The sequence below is a fragment of the Temnothorax longispinosus genome, chromosome 7, assembly GCF_030848805.1.
Source record: "Temnothorax longispinosus isolate EJ_2023e chromosome 7, Tlon_JGU_v1, whole genome shotgun sequence".
NCBI classification, from domain to species: Eukaryota; Metazoa; Arthropoda; class Insecta; order Hymenoptera; family Formicidae; genus Temnothorax; species Temnothorax longispinosus.
Window position 1 is genome coordinate 704,970 of NC_092364.1, and position 22,110 is coordinate 727,079.

Genomic DNA, 22,110 nt, shown 5'->3' on the forward strand with positions numbered 1-22,110 from the left:
CGCGAGGATTGCAACACAAACTCAGAATGTTTAACGATATTTGTCGTTAGTCTTCCATGCACGCTAAGCTTGTTAATTATTCCTGTTTATGATACCGACCGTTTAATAAAAGTGCAAAGCCGTTGTTGGTTCGACATTGTTTCTTTCGCGTTTGTTCTCATTTCGCCGTAGGATATATATTGCGACGTATACCTAAAGTAAACGTTTTCCATTATATGAGCTTTATAACGGAGGCGTATTAGTATTTACGAAGACGCGGAATCGCTATTTCGTCAATAATTGATTTTTACGACGTGGTAGTCGTTCACCTTGAGACAAAAGCGTTTGGACAGTCATCCCATATGTTTCTTACAGTAAAATAAAAATACAAAACTGGAAACAAAACACATGTCGGAAATTCTATTTAACATCATCCGTTGTTTATCAAATACTATGTGTAAAATAAATTTTACGAATGAAGCAGTCATTCAGAGTTGAAATATAAAAACAAAATATAAAAAATAAAAACACGTCAAACGCTTTGTATCGATCGAAATCTGTCAATGGCGATTACAAAGTTGCACGGAATTCTTCGCTCTATTAAATTTCAAGTTTGACAAGCCTTAGCAAGAAAATTTAAAATTTCATTATGCAAAAATACCTTAGAATTCAAGAACTTCATAATAAGTTTTCTGAACAGTATGTCACAATTATTCATTAATATTAAGAATTAAAAGAAAACATTGTTTACAAGCGAAAAGACAATGAAAAAAGACATGTAAAAAATTTTTTTTAAAAGATAGCAACTATAGTCATTACATATCATAGTCTTTCAATCATCAAAGTAAACAAAACTTAGAATCACACACAAAATCCTATTCAGGTTTGAAAAGAGGTTTGAAATGAGAAAAAAAATCAAGGTAATATCTATTTCCAAATGTTTAAATACTTTTCCCAAAAGCTCTCTATTTTTAATATAGTTTATAAACTGAAAACTATTGATGTTTATATTCTTTCATAAGAGTCGCCAATTTAGATTTAGATAAAGAATTTGTAACGTTTCATATACTAATTTGATCGAAACAAATAAAATTATTCTTATTTTGTATTCTTATGTTGTACTTTAAAGAATAAAAAAAGTATAATATTGCAGGATATTTTGAAGAATGTATAATATTCTGTTCTCTCCTTTTATTTTACGGTTTAAGAGAGTTAGGATGAAATACAGTTTGTGGCTGGCGTCTAGCCACTTTATATACCCTCGAAAGCAACAGTTGGTGGGGAGTCACGCGAGCCGACAGGCGCACAAAACGCGTATGCGGGTGCAACGAGGAAAGCTCGGAACGAACGCCGGCGACGGGGGTGCGCATGAGAGAAAAAGAGAGAGAGAGAGAGAGAGAGAGAGAGAGAGAGAGAGAGAGAAGAGGGTGGAGGGAATCGGAAATCGGACGGACATGCGTAAGATCCGACAATATAGAAACGTACATCTCAGGAAGGCAGTCGCGTTGAAACGGCGCTCGATGTCGGATGCATGGATATGCATAGACAATTTCGGACGGAGTCCGACGCATCACAAACACTCTGAGATGTTACGCGCGTAACGAGGCACTTAAAAGAACGGGTGTAAACACAACGTAAATTTCGACGTAAAGATCAATCTGAAAATTTTCGGTACGCGGTTTAAAATTCATTGATATAACATCGACGGTTATTTTGTGTAAATCGTGCGGTAATGCTACGAAGAAGTTCAATCGGAAAAAAATAGATGATAAGGTTTTGTATCATATGATAGATATCAATTCAAAGAGAGCAGATATAAAAATATTGATATTTACGTGACGTAATGTGCAACGACAAGTGCCCAGTTACATCACGCAATGTAAAATTTCTGGAGGGATGTCCCGAATTTCTCGAACAACGAAACGCATAATCGCGTGCTATATACTTGTAAACGTTACTGGTCTCGTGTCGTAGCCAATATATTTTTATCACGCAAAACCTGTTATAGATAGTCAAAAGGTGACGTTTAACATTTAACGCGATCTATATTGACGGGATATAAAGAGCTCGTCAGGGAGTTTATGTAATGGAAAAGATTTATTCCAAATCGTTGGAGAAGCCATACTTCTGAAAAGAAACGCATGAAATCTTATGAACAGTTTACAGAAATATAAACAAGTTATTCTTTAAAAAATGTATCAGATTATCATAGAAGTTACTAAATATCATTATCATTTAGTAAATATCTGTTTCTCTTAGCAATATTTTATTATTAGGTAAGATTATATATTCAAACGTAGATAAAAAAGAATAAAAGATTGTAGATAAATGTAAAAAGTTTATAAAATAAGTTCCTAAATAATACAATATCTTCCGGTTAACTAAATGCCCACATATATGCGGAGTGCTTCAAGTTGATGTTACATTTCATCTCAATTTAGGACAAAGGGGTTGGTAAATAAATAACCTCAATAAACTAAGACGGCACGAGAGAGACAGAAGACAGATAATTAAATTCCTATTATCCGCGGCATATCCGCGGCACGTTATGGAGAGATGGTTGCTTATCATCATGATATAAACAGGTGTATCATCAGCGCGCGCGGCACACATTGAGCATCTCGACGTTTCTCATGACAAACCACACACGGTACAGTGAGCTTCCGCGAGCCGGCCGCTGCAGTTTTCGACACGAGTAACAGACGTCGGCTGACAGTTGACAAGTCGTTACGCAAATTAACCGCGAGAATCCCAACGGATTCGCGTGAATTGGGCGAGTCAACGTCTTTCGTCAGTGTGACGGCGTAAAGTGGACGAGACGAGCGAGAAGATCAGTCGAATATAAAACGAGATACGCACGCAGTGGTAACTCTCTTCCGATACCTCGTTGCGCGGTAAGTACTTTTGCATTTAGTATTTCACTCACGGGTAAGCACATAGCGATAGATTAAGTTAGCGTTTTCGCAGTTAGCCTTGAAACGCGCGCTTCCTGAAACGACCAAAGGTGCGGTACAAATTTGATTTTGTTATTACGAGATATAAAATAAAAGATGATACAAGCAACGATACTTAATGTACAAGCGTATCATTCATCCTGATTGCCAAAGTAGAGTGAATGATGTTTGTACATTATTGCATGTGGAGAGATGAACACGATTGTCGTGTAAGAATGTCTCATTTGTATATGGAACAATATACACAAAAGTTGTACAAGACTCAATTCTAATAATCTTTATAATAATAATTTTGCTTTTCATCAATTTTAATCGAAGATAACGATTACTTTCGTTTCTTTATATGAACTGATGTCAGCGATATAGAGAAATTGCTGTCCCTCTCATACGCGTTGCTATGGTTTTGTCACGTGCTAAGTTAAACGCAGTTTTCAATTTTGCACGAATTCGTTTCATGCAGGTGAACGGGCGTTATATCGAAAGTTTTAACGAAATAAGTTCTATTCCTAATCACACTGAGATGAATTTTGATTACATTCAATGTAGTATGGCAATTACGCAGCTAATTACTGCGGTGGCATTCGATTATGTCACGATAAGATACATAATATTCTTATATACATCTAACTTGCGCATCTATGCTCTGTCTAATTCTAACTTTATGCTTATGATTAAATACGATCGTTATTCTAGTATAGAAATGAACATGATACGAAATTGATTTATTTGCGCAAAGAATAAAATAATATTTTAAAATTTATAAGCCACTATTTTAATATGTATAATAAAACTAATGCGATTCCCTAAAGCGGAAAAAAGTTTTTATAATCCTTGGATCCGAATCTTGGATTAGCGTACCCAGCACTCCTCATTTTCTGAAGTTTATCAAACAAAGTTATATAGTAATTAACATAAGCACTTTATGAATAAACATGAAGGCCGACTCTCATTTTATATCAGCGACGATAATCCGAAAAGGAACATCTTGAACGACAATCATGTTTATCTTTTAGCACGCAATAAACTTACGTCTCGGTCTTCGACATGTAAAAGTCGACGGGAAAAAGGAAAAAAAAACAATGCGGGGAAGGAAAGGAAACAAAATAGAGCTGCCAAATAACTACAGCTAAAATGGAAAACTCCGATGTCTAGCGCGGAATTGTTCTTACCTATGTCAGCGTGATCGTGACAAATGCAAACGCGATAAATAATAACGGCACTAATCTGACCTATTCTGTACACATACGGGATATGTCCGACAATTATATCGTCGTTCAGGATATCGATAACGATAGATGGAGAAAAAAGCGCGCGCGTAAAATCCGATTCATTTCGATATTAACTCTTTCCCAAGTAACGTTAGCTTGATATAATCGCCGATATTGTTATCCACTTGAGAAAATCGATGAGAAGTCTATAAGAGAATTTAAATTGTCACAAGAATATTAATTATGCGATGAAGAGAGCAGAATTACATATAAGCAATTTTTATCAGCTATGTTATTTTTTAAAATTGTTGTCTATTTACTGAATGTTATTAACTTAATTTATTGTATCATTGTACGTGATCTAAGCGAGTATATATTTTGTTTTTTGTTTGTCTTTAACTTTTGTTAGAATCAATAATTTGCAACAAATTTATGGATGTAGCACATTTTCTCCTATTTTGATAAAATAATTTTAATATACATATTATACGTGCGCGATTTAGTTTTAGCTTCGGCAAACTATTGTCCCCTGGGTAGAAACATTATTCTATAATAGTTACACTTCTCGCTCAAGAAAATAAAAATTAAAAAATAAATCTGTCAAAACTTTCCGACAAATGAAATTTTGATATATAATAATAGCTCGATGTAATCAATCGCGTTTTGTTTTGAAGATTGCGATATCTTATCGGAAATAAAAGTAATTCCATATACATATAGATGAAGAGGTGGATACTAGAATCAGCCTTACAATCGCACGATCGTAAAGAACGGTTATCTGAGAACACGCAATTATTTGGAGCGGTAACTGTGATCTATTGCCACGTGTTATCTTAACTATTTCCGCAAAAAGATGAAAGGAAAGATATACTATACCTTGAAACTACTAAATTACACTGACATTTCAATTTCTCAACAAGGTTACATAAATATAACGGTAATTGAAATCAAACTAATAAATCAAAATAATCGATCTTTGCTTTAAATTATACGAGAAACTTGCAAATTAAGAGTTCTTGTTCGAATAAACGACAGACGTAATAAAATGATCGCTCTTGCGAAATGTCATAAAAAGCATTTAAAAAATCAACAGACTTATTCCGTAGTAACCGCACTGAATTAATCAACTGAGAATTAAAAGTGTTCTATCAATAAAATGCACGACGGATCACTTACGGCATAAAAACTGTTAATTTATAAACGATGTTTCTGCTTCGTCTCGGAGTGATGGATTAATTCGATCAGATTTTACTATACCACCCGTTAAAGCTTTCAGCTTTAAAAATTTGTCAAAGGCAAACAGATCGAATAGATATGAATAAATCATATCTGATTATTTCAGAGTATCGTCAAATAATGATTTTCGCTTTTTTACAATGGTGTTCGGTTCAGCTTTTATGTTAGTACAACCGTATTTTATTAGAGTTCAGTACAATTTTACTCATTCGCCCGTGTATAATACTATAGATGATGAAACAATTACTCTTAATATCCGTCCATCTTTCTTTTCCATCGACGATACAACGTTAGCATAATCGAGTTTGATGACGATAAAATAAAAACGACGGCTATACGATCATTCTTCGAAAGTGCATAATTAATATTACATGAACGCTAATTTAAGCTACGCTAGGATGGATAAACCGTGAAGGGTTTTCTTTTAGATTGTAATAAGGGAACTAAAGCTCATCATGCAGGAAGATATTTTCCTCTATCGCTATTATATTTCACAATGTATGCAATGAATTTTGTATATTTAATTATGCTACACAACAGTTTTTATTATCCACTTAATATTATTTACTTTCCGTGTATTTCACTCATTATGAAAAATGAGTAGAGATACCGCGTTTGCTTTTATACTTTCTAAGTTTTTCTATTATAAGTGATGCTATAACTTATATATAATATATATAAGGTGTTGCAGAATTGCACGGCACTATTCTAGGGAAATATTTTCTAGGTCAAAATGAAAAAAGTTTAACGTATGTCGCATATCTTACTGAAAAAAGTTTATATAAACATGTATCCCAAACTTATTTATTAGTAAGATAAAGAGTAAAGATTATGTTTAACAGTAAAACATTTAAAGTATATGTTTTCGAAGTCACTGCCGTTTTGTTGAATCAACACAATGCATCCATGTTTTTCTGGAATCAGGATTATTCTTGATACTTGCTACAGCTTCCATTATGCTTCCTTCTATTGGCATGCAAGAAGAATTAAGAAATCGCATAATGGAAGCTGCAGCAACTATCAGGAATAATCCTGATGCTATAATATAAGACGTGCCACAGAAACATGAATACTTTATGCTGAATGCTGCATTCAACAAAACGGCGACCACTTCGAAAACATACTTTAAATGTTTTACTGTTAAACATAATCTTCACTCTTTAATATCTTGCTGATAAATAAGTTTGCGACATACGTTTATATAAACTTTTTTGTTCATTTTAATTTAGAAAATATTTTCCTAAAATAGTGCCGTGCAATTCTGAAACACCTTATAGATAATGACTAATAAAATGTGTTCACAAGAGAAGAAAGTTTCGTTCATACGATGAATTTGTTGAGCTCGAGGTCCGAAAAACTCAATCCAAAAGATTCAATTAAATCGCTTCGCCGGAAAAAATCAATACACCAATTAAGAGTCTTAGTGACACTTGGTTTATTTGTTCGCGCAATAGAAAAGCCAATTAAACGGAAGGAGAAGTTTGAACAGGAACACTCGAGACTTGCAATTGATAAATTGCATTTTGCAATAAATAAAAGCCTATATGCAAAATAATTATGTTCTATCCACATACTTGAAAAGAAATCCATGACATTAGTCGACAAATGCCATAATTTCCACCGAAGGCATTATGCGATCCCGCAACACTGCTCGGGTGGCAAGGTCTAATTCAATAAAGCGACACACACACGTCGCGTTTCGTCTGCCAATGGCAAACGCGTGATTAAATTACGCGGGTACGCGCATTCGTGCGACGCTTTGAATTTTTCACAGCACACCACACGAATCGATCCGTGACAAAAGTGCACGGAAAATATTGACGCACTTTCGCGTCGCGACAAGCCTTCAATCCTAGTGTCGATTTTAAGAGACGAGAGCCCACCGGTGGACCGAAGAATTATGTGTACCCTTGGGTGCATTCTCATACAACCAGAGTGCTTGAAATATTGACGAAACAAGATGACGAAAAGAGTAGCACTTTACTTGTCGCTATCTTTTTCGATATATCTAGCATCTCAATATTCTCAATCAACTGACAAAGAAAGAGAAAGAGAGAGAGATAAAGAAAGAAAAGAGAAAAGCTTGGAGAAAAGATGTAAAAAGACCAAAAAATGCACAAAGCTCATAATTATGTGATTTTGCTATTATACAGTCATTCGCGTATAATATTTGAATAATTCATGAGAATAATTAGTGTCCTCGAATTATCACAACTTTGAATCAGCAACTAATTAAAAAAATTAAAGCTGATTACTTTCATGTCGAAGAATTTCAGCATTTTTAATTGTGAAGCGTGAAACTATTAAAAATGAAGGACGTTTGATAACTTAAGCTACAAATAAAGATTGCTGTTACGTATAATTATATTATTATAAATGAATTTTTTAAGTAAAAAAGATTTAAAAGTATTTATATTAAAAATACGAAACTTTTTATTTAGATAAAAATCACGATATTAACAAATTTGTAAGTAGAAAAATAAGATTATTTCGCAAACTGTAAAATGTGTACGCGCTGAATCGTTTTGTTAATCCGTGTAAATCATGCTCGCAATTTTCTACAAAATATATATCCAGCAAACCCCTACATGAAATCCGACAACGTGAAAGAACGTCATCATGTTATATGGCATTAAGATATATGCGGATATATGTATATTGTATATGTATACAGAAATAAATAAAAGCGAAAAAACTCCAACCAAAAACATTACACGAGCACATGCACGTATGCATGTATTTTTGTAATAATTCGCGAGTACATTCCTGTGAAAAATCCCTGCATTTTCTCTCTGTGAAAATAATCTGAACGCGTAAGTATATAATCAATATTTATGTGTGGTATATTAACGGGGACAACCACAGGCTATATACAATGGGCAGAAGAAAAAATTAAAAAATCAACACACGTGAACGTCAAAGTAAGTGACAAACTTGAGAAAAATTGTGCAATATAAAACGAAAATACAACTCTATGATCTAACAATACAATCGTGGCATAAAAAATTACAAAGAACTACGTACCAAAATAACTATACTTCTCTAATTATGAAAATTTTATTCAGAATTTATTATTATTATTTTTAAATAATTATCATGTTAAATAAGTAATAATTCCCAAAAATAAGATATATAAATAAAGAGTGTTATTTCCAATTTTTTATTTCTTTTGAAAACTTTTATAAACGACATGTTAATTTCACTTTTTTTTTAAATATATGCTTAACATTACCTTTCATAATCCAAATTAAATTATCTCAATTACAGATTGCACGTAGCTATTTCTGTTGCAGTTTTGATATCATCTCTCTACAGTGTATCTATAAAGTACTAGCTTTTTTTGTAAATCCCTTTACCGATCATCGTCCAAATCAATCACCTTTACATTTTGTTTCCCTTCCCTCCACTCCTCTCCTCTCCTTTTCCCTTTTTCTTATCTCTTTCTTCTCCTTCAGATTCTTGGAAATATGTAGCGTTCGAGAACAAAGTTGGACAAGTGTGTCGCGATGGCGTGAAACTTGGCGGAGTTAATGGCAAAACGGAGCACGATGACGGAAATTCATTCGCGATTCGATGGCTGCACAGATTAGAAACGTCAGGTTAGTCAAGTAGCTTGTGCTTAATAGGTTCCTAATTATAAAATTATGTGCAATGAGTCGAGCAAATGATCACAATGATGATTACTTCTTTTTTTGTTTGTAGGTCGGCATCGGTGCGATGTCCGTCGTAATCCAGTGAATTGAATGTCAATTGTCGATTGTCACGTTCGGAAGTGAAAATAATCGTGCGAAAGATTTATGCCGGAAACGCGATTACGTTTTCGTTATCGACATCACCATCGCGGTCACGTAGGTGCGCGCGCGCGCGTGTGTATGTGTGTGATACGGAAAGATATTTAAAGAATTAGAAATAATATATAAGTTTTTTATTACGTGTTTTATAAAATTATGAAGAGAATTCTATTCCATTTTGACATGAGTATAAATTATTATTTAAATTGTGCTTTAAGTTAAACTGAAAAAAACGTTTGTCTGCAACAAATGTGCCTTTAATCGTCGTGTGGTAATTGGTTATCGATTTTCAAGCGCGCATATTTAGTGAAGGTGAACTTCCGTGCAAACAGAGAATATGTAATTTTTTCTATGTAATTTTTTGTTTGTCAACATGGACGAGAAGCGGTGCGACAAAGGCAGACTAAAGGCCATGTGATGTAAAAGAAAGAATTTCTCAGTGAGAAGAAGTTCCCGCCCCTCATTACCTATATATATATTTTATTTTCAATTAGAGTTCTCGTTTCGCGAAAAACTTGCGAGATTCGATATTTCTCACGACTAAACGTGAATTAAAATTAAATTAAAATTACCACTAGAAGAAAGTTGAAATTCAAATTAAATTAAAATTATAGCTAGAAATAAATTTAAATTGAATTAAAATTTTACGACTTACGAATAAAGTACTGAATATTTTTCACTATTAATGCATATTTTTGTTTTAACGTTATTTTTAGGAAGAAAACGATTAATTTTTCTATAATGCATTTGTGTGTATGTGAGAAAGTTAAATCGCGTCTTTTTTTTATATCAATCTGCAAGGACCGACTCGGTTTCTGCGAAGTGCAAGGGATAGGTATTTCTTCGCAAAACAGACCACTCGTAAGGAATATCCATTCGCGAACACCCGCTGCTGAAAGTTTCCGTTCAAACATACGAAGATCGATTCGATGTTTTCCCATGAGAATGTTCTTCGCGATGATTGATAATCAGCGATCAAAAAATTGTTGGCAGTTAGAGAAAACGTATCTTTTACGCACGTAAGTACACATATAGATTTTGATAAAAATATTAGTATTAGATTTTTTGAAAATGTAGCTAGTAATTTTAAAATAGATTTTTACATTAAATTTAATTATATATTTTACACTTTTTAATATATATACATGTATGTTATATATATTTTTTGTTTGCTCTTTTGAGTTCGTGTTGCTCGACTTTTTCCTATTTTCATAAGTGTAAGAATATTTCCCAAAGCTGCGAAGGTAATTTTAAAACGTCCTTTAATTCTTCGATAATTCTGCAATAAGTATACAAGCAGTGTGAGCAAGAGCGAAGAATAATGTTTAAATAGACGGTGCAAATACGAACATATTTGCCAGGGTGAAGCTTGCGCTAGCGTCGCGATGCTTCTTTGCATAAAACAACATTACATTAAACGATAAGTAGGAAATACATCGTAGGTTTTTTCACGCTCAGCAGATCCATTTGTGGACCTTTAGTGAGAGAAAAGTCGTTTCGCTGTTCGCTTGAAAACGTGAGGAATTTAAAAACCGACAAGCGTCTACCTCTAATTCGCAATAGCCAGAGAGGGTAATTAAAATATTGAAAAGAGAAAATAAATATTTGACTTTTATTAAACTACATCAATTGCACGATAATTAAGAGTTGCCATGTAAATGCATAATTTTTTGTATGATTTTTAAAGTAGCAAAACTGCCAGTCAACAAATTCACCGAGTTTTAATTTTACAGATAAATTATTTACCTTTTAAAATCTTTAAATTATTCTTTAAATTTTTTAAACATACGTTGGATGTGTAGATTTTTTTTTAAAGACAAACTATTTATTTTACCTTGATGAAAAATTAATCAATGTTAGTCATAATTTTCCGATGTACTGCATGTATGTTATTTTATTAAGACAACGGCACACCTCTTTATTGACGTTGGTGTGTATTAATTGCAAGACGACACTTGATGAAGTAAACCAATTAGCAATGACCGTTAGTGCTGCGTCAAGGCCATGGTTCGTTCTTTTGTTTCAAGGTATTGATCGACAGTATATTCCTATAATTTGAGACTAATGATCTTAGTCTTAGATCTTAGTCTTCATCAAAATGCTGGCAAAATTTTATTGTGAAATATCGCAGAGCTAAATTATTCGTTCATAGACATTGTTAAAAATATTTTAGTTTTACATTGAAAAAAATTAATTCCTTGTTTTTAACTACATTACCGAAAAGATCTCTGAACGTCTATACTAATTTCTATCTTATTATTCCTTTAAATATTTAAATCAGAAATTAAACATTTACTGCGTGGAACGGTTTTCGAAAGACATTTGAAATAATATAGCAAGATTATGTTACAAACAGTTCATATTAAACTCACGAAATTTGATATGCGTGTCAACGTTACGTTATCTGGTCAAAATGTCAAAGCGAGTGAGTATCATGCAATTCTAGAAAACGTGCCAATTGTAGATGTTTTTACTTTACCTCAGATGTAATCTTTGTTTACTGTGATGCAACATTAATCCAAAGAGAGATCGTAACTCTATCTTACTATAGCTTTACATTACGCTACTATGACAAGTAAAAATTTAACTGTTTTCCGTTTTACTAATATGAAAAGTAGGACTCGCGTGAGTATAAAGCATTTCATGATCGAAACAACGATCGAGACTTTTATTGCAACAACGTTTACCGACATGTTATATGACATTCTATTTCCGTTGTCACGCAGTGTCACGCACTACGAAGAATCAGTATCTTTGTAATCAAATTTAGCTACGATGCGACCCTCGTGCGTTAAACGTGGAGTGTTAGTGTTAATTTAGTTCTGTAATTGTGGGACAGCAGTGTATACGCGTAGGACGTATCTTGTTATCTCCAAACGTTTATGCTTTCTATAGGATGAACCTCGGCCTTAAGAAAAAATCCAATTACTTTTCCGGGCATTAATGAATAATATGAACAGAAATAATTTATAGAATGCATCCCGTTTTTATGAAAGATTTAATTTAATATATATATACACATATAATTCTGTCGAGAAATTATTCCTTCTCGCAGTAATTTCCAGGAAATGCACTTCTTTTATTTCTAGAAAATATATCTCGTATATCTTCAAAAGATGTTAGAAATATTTGTACGAGACACGAATTATCACGCTGAGATTATGACGAAACACATTTGTCGCGATAGGTAAATTATTTAGAACATTTTCAATAATTATTACGTGCTTACGATAAATTGTCTTCGAAGTTGCACAAAACTGCTATTAATATTTCGGTCATAAACTCACGCCATTTCCTTAAGTATTTATCGTGAATACAATAATGATTACATAGATATAACTTTATTTTATTTATTATTCGAATTGTGTTATCAACTTGTATAATCAACTCTCCTTGCATTCCTCAGCGAGAACCACGATAGAAATCCAACATTTACGAGAAACATTGAACGAATGTTATCTCATTGGGACCAAGTCAGCGTAAGCTATATGCTATATGCAAGGAAGGGATAAGCATCTCGATTCAATGTATCGATGTATAACAAGAGCCAATTCGATCTTCGTTTACGCAATTGAAGATTAATTCTCGCGCGAGTGATTAGACGAGACAATAGCGCGAACGTTAAATCATATACGTATAATCGTAGAGGACCTACGATTCAGGTACAGGTGACTGAGCGAGAGTTAACGCTGAAAATAATGTCAATTAGCACTTAACATGATCTCTCGTAGACATACGTCATCTGTCAATTAACAATGGACCCGCCAACAAATGCCACCCGTCGGCTCGCAACAGGAATCATACGACTTCCTCTTATTCGCTCCTCGTTCGACGAATTGTATTGTAATTGATTTCCGCAATACTTCGCATTCGTCAATCTAATACCTTAACTAGTAATGACGAAAAATGTCAACGCAATTAGTGATGATGGGTTTCTTAAAGATCTCTTATTTTATTATATAGATTTTTTTATGGTCTTTAAAATTTAACGTGTTAATTATTTTTGTATTAATTATCTAAGAAAGAAAAACTATTATTTTACATTGAAATTTAATTATTTATTTATATTATATACAAACAAGAGATAAAGAAACAAAGTTCAATTTCTTTTAAGTTTTGAGAGATAAAGCATTCTCTCTATTCCTCTACTTCTCTGTTTCTCTTTCATTCGCTCGCATGCTCGTTAAAACTTAACTTAAAAAATATTAAATTAAAATTGACATAGTAATATGAAATAATACTATGTGTATAATAAGAATATTTAATTTATATTCTGCGATGGATTTTTTTTATTCAATATATAATCGCGTTTAGCATTTTTATTCAATGAATCGTTCAATGCTCGAAGCTCTTAAGTTAAATCCTCCAATTTGAAGAATCTCACGTGCGATTGACGGCTATCACATTCGGATTACTAAGTTCAATTATACTTGATCTCCATTGTAATATGAACAAACAAATATTACAGTCCAATAAAATGATGAAGCTAGATGTTTTGCCAAGTAATAATATTATGATTAACTGTATTACATATTCCAGAGCTGTTTGCCAGATGGTTGAAGTGCCAGTAGGTTATAACAAGTATTACTTGAATGAAATATTATTCAATTTATTGATTATCTGATTTGAAATTTCTAACTGTTTTATTTAAGAATAATAATAATAATATATTTAAAAATTTAACATCAATCCAAGACATCAATAAATGAGATAGGAATTAGGATATCGATGTTTTACACCACAACCTTAAACAATTACGTACGTATATATATATATCTTCGTATCTATACGCGTTGTATAGGGACCTTAACTCACTCCACGTAATGGTGCGTCTCCACCTGCGAGTAAGAACTCTCGAGAGCAAAAAGAAAGAGAGAGAGAGAGATACTCTCGAGAGTCTCTCTCTCTTTCTCTCTTTTTGCTCTCGAGAGTTCTTACTCGCAAGTGGACACGCACCATAAGGTCAAACGTATAACATCTTTAAATAAATTTTTTTAAACCCTACAACTTTTGTCTAAAATATTTTCTTATAAAACTTGTATTTTTCGAAATATTTCGTCGTCCCGGAACTTTTCGGACACCCTGGTATGAATTATTCTATATCACGTTGAAATTTATTCAGTCATAAAGAATGATATACTTCTAGCCTCTCAGCACTATCCTGAGGGATCTACGCGACGCGACCAACCTACCTGGGGAGCTCTCAGTACAAAAGCGCGTTGGGGCTCTCTATATAAACCCTCACATAAGGTTCCTCTGGTAAATTGTGATATAATGTCGAGATTTAATAAATAATAAATAGCAGCCACCCCTGTGAGGCGCCTACACTGTCGAGAAAATTTGGATTATTTTACATCTCCCATTATATTTGGCAATTTCGTGTAATAAGTAACAATCGAAATAAGATTCGACGGCCTTGCCATTTTTTGACTAACAGAACGTGTTACATGATTGACGATAGCTAGGCTCTGGCCAGAATTAGTGCCGAATAAGCTTATACTTCATCGTTTATCCGATAGCTGGAAATTGATCTTTTTTTAATCGGTTCAACTTTCATCTGCCCTTGCGAGCCACTTTTATTGGCGAAATAGGCATTGAAACTAGGAGCAATTAATTTGCCAGTCGAGAGAAACTTGTTCTGAGTGCTCGGTTGGTCGAATATATAGTCTTAAATCGCTCCGTAAATGAAAGTGATTGTTATCACTTACTCTGAGATTGTTAGTTGCCAATTAAGTCGCAACTTTATGCTTCGAACGTGTCCTCCCTCGTTTCCTTTTCTCATTTCAACATCGACATTATTCAACTCGCAAAACGTTGTGTTTATCTTTTGTCTGGAAGTTTGTCTTCTTCTACTTAGTTTGCTGTAAAGATTTCTCTTGATGCTTTTGCTAAACTAGACTAAATAATTGTTTTTGCGAATCGCGTTGGACAATAACGAATATTTTACAAGGATTTCAACGAGATACGGAATTTTTTCCTTCCCGCAATAAACGATTAAAAGTAGGCTTGCATATATGTATTTGTATGCGGTATGCATGGCTTATTTAACTTTTCGACTCCCAAACGAGCCTCCTTTCGCCTCACATAAATGATTTTTTTAGAATAATTCTGCAGAAAATTTTCATAATTTTTGTGGATTAATCCAATTTATTTTTAAGTTATAAGCTTTTATTTAAGACAAATAAATGCATAATATATACAATTTTCAAGAAGATGTAGCTTATTTACTAGGGACGAGCCATTCATCTTATTTGGGAGTTTGTCTCAGAAATCAGCATGGGAGTCAAAAGGTTAAAAATTTAGAAATTTAGATAATGATAGAAACCATTATATAATAATTATTTCATATTCGATATGAGACATCACCATCAGATAAATATTTTTCAGTCACGAATGAAAATAAATTCCACGGGGATACAGATTCAGGAAGAGATTTCCAAGTTCTATAAATAACCGCACATCATGGTAACCATCCGCATAATTACGATTAGATTACAGTTAGACGACCTCGCGGTTCTTAAAATAACCACGTTTAACGAGCTTGCTTTATGAGAAAGCACCTGAAAGGGCGGTTTGTCGTTAACAAATCTAGCGTCTCGTGGGCGCTGAGATTGACGAAGACTCGAAAGTTTAAACTAGGCGTGTCTCGTCCCGAAATCATATTACCTTCCGTCGCGAAACAAGGATAGGTGTGTCGACGACGAGTATTATATTTGTCTCTGCTTCTCACTGCCAAGCGGAACAAATTACAGACAACACGTATTACCGCGTCCTTAAGAAAAGGCAGCGTATAACTTAAAGCAAATACGATGTCGCGTGTCACGTAATTATCATCTACCGTTCGTTGCGCCGGCGCTTTCGTCGAATTAAGATTAAAGTAATTTATCCAACATTAAGGTTATAAGTAAAGTAAAGCATGTTAGTTTAACAGGTTTAACTAGACTGCTTCGTTATAAGTTGTGAAAAAAAGATCAAAAAGGATTATAATCACGCGCACGTATTTATGTAAGATAAATGTAATAAGCAACGCGTTTTTGAAATGTTTATTTACAGTTATTAAAAAACGCTGCATTAAAAACATTAATCTTTTTTAAAAGTTAATTGAAGTCGCTATCGCAAACATCTCGTTGGCATCGTAGATAATTATTTTTTTACATCATTCAATGCCTTTGGGACGTATACTCTCGTAGTTTTCAGTTTCAAACGGAATTGAAATTCTGCAAGGCTCTTGAGAAATCGAGGAAGCGTTGGCAGAGCCATACACGAATTGCATTATCTTGGACAAGGTTCATAATATAATCTGACCAGCCACCGCAATGTCCCAATTGGCTATTCGTACATTCGTTGCCGTGACCGTCTCTGTATGATTCGATCCTTATTATCTTTACAGTCGGCGAATCCTGCAACTGATTACATGCACGCATCTATCACAGAGCTTTATCTATTTGCGAGCGAGCGTATTCCGCAAACGCTTACGATACAAGCCGTCGAGGAACGTCGCAAATATTTCGCAGGCATTCAGAGTATCCGCAAGATATCCAGGCAATACAATATGATTTCTGAAGATTGAAAACATCTGATATGCATTCTTTGTCTGACGAAAAAAAGATTGGAACTGTCGGTTCTTGATTTTTATGACTGCCAGATATATTTCAAAGTTATAAAATAGCTCAAAAAAAAACATATTTTTTATGCCGAATGCTCTGAATTTTGATGAGATTCTTTGATCGACTTAGAATCAATCCATTTTTTATATAAATAATATTAGGGAAGAATTATGTTACTTTTATTTAATCATGCATTATGTACTTTTATTAATTACTTATATTTTTTCGCAATAACAATTTGCGGAACAATTACTGGACGTATCGCATTATAAAATATACACAGGGTGTTCTTTAAAGACTGCCCACTAACTACATAGCGTTATTTCTTATTTCAAAAATTGAGCTTATAAATATATGTGTATGAAACATAAAAAAGAAAAAAGGTAGCTACACATTAATGTATGGGAATATGACGGGACGAAATTTTCTCAAGAATAAAGATAAGAAATGCAACAAAAACCATTGATTTTATTTTGTTGTTCTTGAATAGCACATACCATGTAAAAACGAAAGATTTTTCAATACTAAAAATCAACGTTAAAAGCATTTTGAATATATCTCGGAAAGATATACGCAAGTTACCTCGCAGATATATAACAGCACCTTAGAAAATATGGAAAGTTCCGTTCCTTCGCTCTTTCGGGGAAAAAGCATCTAATATTTTTTCTTTTTAACGGCAAGAACATATATATAAACGAGAACGCAGGCTGCCGCAAACAATATTGCCACGAGAAAAGTATTTTGAGCTGCAGCTAAAAGATCCAATTGTATAAAGCGAGTGTTTTCTGTGTAATATTGTTTCTAATAACGGACACAGATGTAACAATTTTAAATGCGCAAGAAATTAGTTTAGTTGATTATAATAATGTGTCAGCAAATGCCAATATAATTTTATACATTTCTGCAATGTTCAATTATTGTTCAGTTAATAATAAAGGATTATATGTTATATAATAATGTTATGATACATTAAGAAAAATGAATTTTTTTTTCTGCAAGTTTCTCGCCAACATAATGACACACCTTTCTATATATTTACTTCTTTTCTATATATTTATATTTCAACATTTACAAAATTCCCCAAAAAATTTATTAAAGCGTAATTCAAAATACATCCATGAGTAGCAACATGGTATTGATTTATCAGAACTATATAACGTTTGTATATTACAATTGAAAAAGCAACGTTTCAATAACGAACAGCAGACAGTGAGAGAAACAACTTGTTGGACATTGTAAAGCTCAGTCATGTATCATGAATCCATTTGCAGAAATACCCGCCGATATCAATCAATCGGAGTATGAGCAGCGCACGGGCAGAACGTAAAATCGCAAATAAATATCCACTTATCCGGCGGATTTGCTACGAGTGGATTCGCGAAGCCGCGAACGGGTCACACTTCTGGGCTTTCGTCGCATGACACGATCCGAAATAGGCCACCGGGTATGTGTACCGGGTATGTGTACCAACGGGCAGGGGCAAGTTGAAATGATCCCGCGGGCGTCCTTAAACCCTTAAACCCACCACACGATCTTCTCTAATACCATGGTAAGGGGTACTTTTTCCCCTCAATATTTTTTTCCAGCAAATTGGTACACCAATAATTGACGTTGGAAGTTCTCGTTTGCGTCACGCACTTTGAGAGACTAAACGAGAAACAGAAAATCCGCTTAACGAACGATATCATGCGGAACACTACCTTATACAAATTGCGCGGAAAAGCAAGTAAAAAGCTCGGTAATTAAAGAAACTTCGGGAAAAATGAGGTTTTAGCGTTTCGCTAAGGTATGTGTTAGTAAATCCGCAATTAAACTACTGATCTTGGAAACTGGTTAATGCAAATTTGAGAACTCCGTAGCAATTATTGCTCCTTCAGTAATCTATCTATCTAGCGCGTTAAAGTCAGAGTCATATGTAAGTTATGGAAGCTTATTGGTCTGTTTTTTTCGCTGCAGTTCTGCACTAGTGCAATAAGTTAGAATAAAACAAATATATTTTCTTTTATTCTAACTTATTGTATACTAGTTCAGAAGTGCAGCGTAAAAGAACAGACCATAGATATATAAAAACATCTCTGTCATGTCTTAGGCGAGATTGACTTAAACGTCATTCAACTCGCGAAATCTTGTTTCGCAAATCTTGCGTTGCATAGACGTGACGTCAATACTTGTGTGGAAAAGATTACTGATGTACCGCGGCAAGAACATTAAAGCTCAGAATCTCTTTGTGCCGTACATAATACAAATGAGCGACGCTATTCTTCATCTCAAATAGAATATTCAATCTACCGAATTGATGTGAAACTAACAACTTTCATAAGACAAGAATAGAAGATACTATGTCAACGATAAATCGGAGTAAATTTTTATTTTGCTATCTATAATGCATATACATATATATATTTTTCCACGCATTAATATTTGTAATTTCTCGTATTTCTTATCATTAATTAATAATGAGTCTCCTTGAATAGTATGGAAAATATCTTTCTCAAATAGAACTGTGCCATGGATTTGTCGAGAGCTTTTTAATTTTGCACATCAAAATGGAAATCTATTTTCTAAATTCTTTAAATTCATCTGTTTAAAATGAAATGCTTATTTCATGAAATATTTGTTTCCAAATTAACGCAAGCTCTTTACTCGCATTATCGAAGTTGTCCATCTTTTTTTGCGATAAAATTTTAATAAAATTCCTATAGCTATAACTTTCATTTTTTCTCAGCGTTCCGAACATTTTGACATCACAATGTGTCCTCTTATTACTCTTGCATCAGATGATACAGCGCTATTTTCCGTATATTGCGTTCGAACCGGCGAACCGCAAAAGCGGACTACAATGGAATACATTCTTCTCGTCTTCTGATAAACCGAATTTCACATTTAATGTAAATATGTGTGCGTTACTATTACATACAACATTATCTAGAAGCTCTTCTTTAAAATATTCTTTTTATTTATATAATTTAAAAAGACACATTCTCTCTGATCATCTTTATACGATATATTTTTCCATTGATATGATAATACATATATTAATATTAAATTTTTTTATTATTTTCCTAATCTGCAAAATATTTTTCCAACTACAAGAACAGCGATAATAAAGATTCATTATAGAGTATGAAATTAATGCATACGTGTGTTTAAAAACTAAAATGATTCTATATATTAAACTGCATTTTGACGTCTTTGTCGTCAAAGGAAAAGGGAAATCCTCTCTTTATCACGAGAGAAATCGATACTTTTATGCAAATTAAATAAAGTGTAAAGCGGGTGAAACACCAAGTATTTAACAATTTGAAATAGGGCACAAGAAATATGGAATACAATTGAGATGGGCTGAGGATATCCTTAATCAACTGTCTGACCTTTTAAACCAGAATCTCTCTACTTAGGAATTTTCAATCGTAACCCGGGGTAATCTTCCAACGCGAGAAATGTTACAATATCGTAAAGTTGATATCTTTGTATTTATTTAAATGTGTAAGTATTTTCGATGTGTCGAAAGAGTGCATGAGATCTCTATACATCTCGTATACATTTTGATATGTCTCTTTTGGACTGCAATATTTATTTAAATGCAAATGCTACATTCGCTTATGCCACTTCTTCCGCTTCTCTATATTTGCTTTGCGAAATTATTCTGTAATAAATTTATAACTACGATATTCACAAAGAGCGATATCTTAGAACTACCTGTAACTAAAAAGGTTCTCGTAAAGAAACTTGGCTATAATTGTAATAGTGAAATAAAGAATAATCATTTTTAACATTTTTAATCTAAATAATTAGCCTCTTTTATCATAAAAAATCTATGTTACGCAAAAAAAAACATATATCTATAGATATGGAAAATAAAAAAGAAAATGTAAATTTTAACTTGAATTGATCTTTTGCTTGAGATACCGTTTATGAAAAACATGCGAGATCTCAATTTAAGCTCATTACGAGGCTATGAATAATTTCCGTGATGGTATAATTGACTTTCTAAGCGTCGTCCCGGCGGAGGGGCTTTTTCCTTAATTGTTTGACCATCCACGCTGTTGGCTTTATCATTATTCTACGTCCGCAAATTACGCCTGTATTAATCTAATCGAACACGTGCGCCATTGTTCTATATTTTCATTGCCGGGAGTTCTCGCGGAACGCCATACTCGAATGCCTCCGGCAATCGAACACTCTCGAACACCTCTCCAGACTCTTGAAATCGCAATGCATGCTGATCTATTTCAATGGCAATCGTGCATTATGTTGCGTTGAAAGGCGCATCGATCGAGTAAACCAGTAAACGTGAAAAATACGCCGTGCATCTATCTGAATTTTTACCAAACGATGCAATTCTTTTTAGTCACATTTATGTATATGATGTGTATGTACATGAAGAAATTTTAATAGTTTTAAAAAGATCTATACAACGAAGAAATTACTATCATAGACTTTGTATGAGGCCTTTATCCAAATTTATATCGTGTTTACTATACAGTGGCAGAGCAATCAAATAATTTAATTAGATTTAATGCGATTTAAGCTTTATGTATGAGCTTCATGATTTATTGCTCGAGCTAACATTCTCGGCCTGCCGATAAATTTGATCTTGTCGAACTCGACAAATTTGACATAATGGTTACCAATGTATCACGGAAATAACCAGTTCGAAGCATATGTAATCGATAATGCAACGTGTAACCAACCCTGCATGGCATATCCTTGATATTTAAATTCACCAGTCCGTTCGTGACATGGAATGAGTCCACAATCGTTGTTCGCGATCGTTGTTCACAAATGGTTTCTGCTTTTAATCAACCATTGAGATGACTCTGCTGATAACCTTGCGTTAATATATGTAAAGTTAGTGTGCATTGTTAATATATGTAAAGTTAGTATGCATTTATGCATACAAATAGCTGAAGACGCAATATGCCAACAATGTCAAATAATCCATATTGCCAACAGATTTGCGAATGTAACTATGGTCGCATGTTACTCTGACAAACTATTTGCATTTAATTTCAGTGTTCTAAAATTTGCACTATGTTCCTCTCACTCTGTCGCATTAAGTTGCATTACAATTTTATTGCTACAACTTAACAAAAATTTTATAAATAAATTAATCATTAATGTAGAAATCATCTCCAGATGAACGTTTTATCTAACGTGACGCGCGATTTATGTTCTTTTCTTATAATTTATCTGCTTTCATGAACTATTAAACACGTGTCTATTACAGGTCGAATTGATACATACAGCAGTATGTATTACTATGCTGTAATGGATCCTTCGATATCCTTGACGACTCGTTCGCCGAACAAGTTGCGAAATTCCGTGGCTGTTG

The 22,110-nt window shown here is 33.6% G+C and overlaps 1 protein-coding gene across 5 annotated transcripts in view; it reads left to right on the forward strand.

Moving 5' to 3' along the window:
* The first annotated feature begins 1,303 nt into the window (after window positions 1–1,303).
* LOC139816045 (parathyroid hormone/parathyroid hormone-related peptide receptor) overlaps window positions 1,304–22,110 on the forward strand; it is a 41,066-nt gene continuing 20,259 nt past the window's right edge. For 2 of the 5 annotated variants that reach the window (XM_071783337.1, XM_071783342.1), the window contains exons 1-2: window positions 1,304–1,752; window positions 2,421–2,873. The gene's annotated coding sequence lies outside the window, so the exon portion shown is untranslated. Of the gene's footprint in view, window positions 1,753–1,772; window positions 2,874–9,797; window positions 10,188–22,110 lie in introns of those variants that run through there. The other 3 variants (XM_071783339.1, XM_071783338.1, XM_071783341.1) reach the window with 3 other exon arrangements.